The sequence below is a fragment of the Lolium perenne genome, chromosome 3 (genome assembly GCF_019359855.2).
Source record: "Lolium perenne isolate Kyuss_39 chromosome 3, Kyuss_2.0, whole genome shotgun sequence".
NCBI classification, from domain to species: domain Eukaryota; kingdom Viridiplantae; phylum Streptophyta; class Magnoliopsida; order Poales; family Poaceae; genus Lolium; species Lolium perenne.
The window spans coordinates 117,793,921-117,798,702 of NC_067246.2; the positions used below are offsets into that span (position 1 = coordinate 117,793,921).

The following is a 4,782-nucleotide window of genomic DNA, read 5'->3' on the forward strand; positions in this document are numbered from 1 at the left end:
ACCGCTTGATTTCAATAAATCCAAATGATGTTTCTTGTTTCTCTAAATAGCCTATAAGGCAAGTGTGTACAGATCTACTCTTATATTTTAATCTTGAACTGAAAGGGCAATCATTTATGTCTGAAAATCATACTGGGTAGATTACAAATTTTTAAAAGTTTATTTCAATTAATTTAATAGCCTAAATCGATTTATACAAAAGATACCAGAGAAAAATAAAAGAATGAAAAAAAAGGGGAAATCGGCCAGGCAGCTCAAGCAACAAGCAGCAGCCACGTCCTGCACATACGTGCGCGCCCGCGCAAGCCAGGCTGGCGGCCAAGGCACTAGCAACGCACGCCCCGCGTTTTGCTTTTTTTACTTCTCCTTTTCTGTCTGACACGTTGGGCCCGTGATCATCATCTACCTCTGGACGTGAGTCCAGGACGCGTACGTTCTTCGATCTGCCTAGGAAAATACCTCGATTTCGCCAGAATTCGTTGCCCCCTTCCCCGAAAATCCTCCTATAAATGCCCCGACATCTCCTCCGTATTTCCCCCTTTGAAACCCTAAAATCGCGCCGCCATTCGGCCCGATTTCTTCGTCAAAGTTCCGCCGCCGCCACTGCCATTGGAGCTCGGTTGAGCTTGAACTCGAGGATTCAGAGAACCCCCGCCTCTTATTTTCACGCCACCTTGTTCCCCTCTCTCAACCTTGTTTTCTCACCTCCTTTACCCATCTGCAGAGCACAACGCCAGAAAAAGGTAGCCGGAGTTCATCACCACCCGAACTGCTCCATCCGCACGCAGCAGCCGCTCGGGGAGGAGAAAGAGGACACGAAGACCGCTGCTGTGACCGCCATCTCCTACTGCACCTCGTCGCCCCAAGCCCTTCCTTGTTCGTCTGACCTTTTCCCCTAAACTCACATCGTCGTTTTGATTTATTTACCATCTCGCGCAGAGCACCGGCACGAGCCGCATCCGTCGCCGGAGTTTCGTCGAAGCTAAGCTCGGTCAGCCAACCACCGTCGTTGAGATGACGCCAACACGATCGAAAAAGAACGCCCGCACGCTGTCGTCCACTTCGCCGAGCCCAGGAACGATCGGAGCAGCGTCGGCGAGGACGGGTCGTCGACATCCTCCAACACTCTGGAAGCACCGGTAAAGCCAACCTGTGTACAGCTTATATTAGATAAAAGTTAAGTCCATCTTAAACCATTGATTCTGAATCCGACGGGCCACTTCAGCCAAATTAAGTGGATCACCACGTGAACACAGATCGATCGATCGGTTCGTGTGTTTGCTAGCTCATAGCTGATGTCCAACTTTAAAATTCCATAACAATAGATTTAGAGATCCGTTTTAGATGATTTCTCTGATGTTGAATTCGTAATTAAATTCTCTACAACTTCCATGTAGACAGTGTTTCCATCCAATAAACTTTTCCGGACAACTTTTCGTACAACATAAAAATTTAACCGCGACAGGTTTAATCTTGTAAACATTATAGGAAAATGTGCCCATGACCAAATATAGTGAATAATATATCCCTGAATTCATAAAAATAAGTACAGCACAATTATGACATAAAATTTGACTTTTGGACAAGTTGTAAATATTCAAATTTAAATATGTGAATTTGAGTATTTTGGATATAGTTCAAATTATATAAACCCAATTTAGGTATTCCTTTTTGCAAATGAATTATATTTGAACTCTCCATCCAGTATCACTCCTGTTCAAATTAGTTGATCATATTCAGTTCACATGGATTTACAATTGAAGTGGTATTCCTTCTATATGTCATATCACGCCATCCATAACCCTTTGATACATATTTTTCCCCTATAGTTTTATATTAATCATCGGTATCTATAGAAAACTCACCAATGTTTTAACGCACACATTTAATTTGAAGCTTAAACTCATAATCCCATTTTGCCAAAGTGAATCATATGATCATACCCATCTACCCAAATCATTTAGATATTTTCATCATGTCCAAGAACATATCTATCCTAATTATGTTTGCCTAGTTCACAATATTCCAACTACACATGATTTATTTGAGTAAATTGTGACAAATCTTATTTATATATTTTCCCTGTGCAAATGTTGTGGAGACACTCTATACATGTGTTGAAACCTTGACATCCCTTAGAATCTTTGAGCCACATCTTGAATACCATTCATGTCTATCTAATCTCATGCCATTCGATCATATTTATTAAGCTTGGACCATTCCAATTTTGTCTATTCCTTTGTAACCAATATGTCTTTTCCTATTGGTCATTGATGGTACTTCTCTTTCTAAGTAATTGAGCTCATCATTCAATATCTCAAATTCATATCTTGCAAGCCATACCTCTGCCATACCTTTAATTTCCCAATTAACCATCAATTTAATGAAAATTAAAAATACAATGAATAGTAAATCTTTCTAATTTGTTGCCTTGCTTGATTTTCTTGTTGTTTGAATGTGTGTTTATTTTCGGTTACTTCTATGTTATAGTTTGTACGGAGAGGCACGTATTTTGATTAAGAGAAGTGAACGCGCTTCAACTACCAAAAGGCAAGTGACACTCAAATCCTACTTATTTTCTTTATGCATTAGTGTTTTGAAACTAGTATGCATGGTAGGATTTTGATTTCAAAAGAAAAGTATTATGCTATGCTTAGCAAACCCTAGTAGTGTGTAGCTACTCCTGAACCTATTGATAGGATACTTTATTTCTGCTCTGCAATATCAAATGCCAAATGTTGTTTCATTGTTTTGATTGTGATGGTTTGAAAAGTGAAAATTAACAACCTTAATGAAACACCTGGGTGGATTGGTTGAATGGTGGGCGGCTACTCAGGGCCACGGTGTGGTTGTCGTCGCCTGAGGGTACGTGACTACTCAGGGCCACTTTGTGGTTGTCGTCGCCTGAGGGTACGTGGCTACTCAGGGCCATATCGTGGTTGTCATCGCCTGAGGGTGCGCAATTGTTGAGTGGCTACTCAGGGCCACATTGTGGTTGTCATTGCCTGAGGGTGCTCAAATGTTGAGTGGCTACTCAGGGCCACATTGTGGTTGTCATCGCCCGAGGGTGCACTTGTGGATGGCCACTCAGGATTAAAGAGATTAATATGTCGTCCATGTTTTAGATAGCTTCCAGTGCAGCCTTATGGTATTATGGGCTCTGCCGGGATTAAGTAAGTTGTGAGGCCAAACTTGTTGCTAGACATGATGATGTGGCTTGCAACCAAACGGGAAGCAGGTCTAGCTGGTTATGGTTGAAGCCTCCTTCTGAAAGATCTTGTCTCATTCTTCTCTTGGGAAGGGTGGGTCGTAAGGTGAAAGTGCACAACCTCTCGAGAGTAAACCTAAGATCTTAGCCGTGTCCCCGGTTATGGACAATTTGAGCTTCTAGGCAGGGAATGTACGGAGGAATCTCATCACCTTTTATGAATGTATTTAAAATTTGTATCAACCTTCGAAAACTCATGGGAGATGTAACCATGTGATTATTCTAAAACCCATGGAGGATTTAACCATGGTGTGATTTCATAATGTCATTCAAAGGATTTTCAAAATGTTTTGTTTTGAAATAAAATATAGGACAAAATTGGCTTTATGCAAATTTGCCTAAACTCCACTTGCCAAATATCATGTAGATAGTATGCCCAAAACTGCCACCATATAAGTGTCATTTGCCAGTACATCATTGTACTGACCTCCATTCGTGGGGCTGCATATTCAAACGTGCAGGATTTTCTGAGGAGAGGTTCGTGGTAGGATCTCGAGTCTACATTCCAACATGACTGCCTGTGGCACATGAAGATGATGAAGGCTCATTGTTGATTTACTTTCCGCTGTGTTTATTCTGAGCTAGTCCATGTGACTATGCAATTTGTAAGGTTTTATTGTACCCTCTGGATCAACGATGTAGTAATTTGATACTATTGCAATGATTACTATATTTTGTAATGTGTGTGCTATCAGTGATCCCGGGAATAGCACTATACACATGTATCTTACCTTTATTAAAAGGTAGGGTGCTACAAGAACTTTCACGAACACATTTGCTCATATGATGTAAATATTCTCATTATATGGATAAGTACTTATGCAATTCATAATAAGATAAATGCAAATAAAGTCATCTAATAGTTATGTAAATCATGAAAAAGATACCAACAAACTAATAATAAGCATCATGAAACATATCTATCAGCAGGATTGCAATGCTCATAAAAAGATATGATAAAGTGGTATCTCCCTTGCCCGTATTTGTACAGCAAAACATAAATGCCCAGGTACCTCTGAATTTCATGGAAAGACTAGAAGTAAAGATTATCAAAGATAAAAGCATCAAAGTTATACCACAGTTAACCATATTCTGGGACAAACATATTACACTAAGAATGACAATTATACTCTCAAGAAGGTGCTCAAAGAAAGGATGGTGACTCAACATAAACGTAAAAGATTGACCCTTCGTAGAGGGAAGCAGGGATTAACATGTGCTAGAGCTTTTAATTTTTTCAACAGAAGTAAAATTATTTTGAGAGGTGTTTGTTGTTGTCAACGAATGGTAGTGGGCACTCTAACTACCTCGTCAACCATACTTTCAAGAGCGGCTCCCATGAAGGACATTATCTCTACCAGCAAGGTAAATCATCACTCTTCTCTTTAGTTTACACATGTATTTTAGTTTCATTATGGATGACACTCCCCCCAACCATTGCTTACACAAGCCATGGCTAACCGAATCCTTGGGTGCCTTCCAACATTCAAATACCATGGAGGAGTGTCTATTTG

The 4,782-nt window shown here is 40.3% G+C and overlaps 1 long non-coding RNA gene across 1 annotated transcript; it reads left to right on the forward strand.

The window, feature by feature from the left end:
• Positions 1 to 552: 552 nt before the first annotated feature.
• On the forward strand, positions 553 to 3,948 carry LOC139838470 (uncharacterized). Its single transcript, XR_011755295.1, has 3 exons — positions 553 to 1,139; positions 2,491 to 2,550; positions 3,730 to 3,948. It is a non-coding gene; the product is annotated as an uncharacterized lncRNA (long non-coding RNA).
• Positions 3,949 to 4,782: the final 834 nt, after the last annotated feature.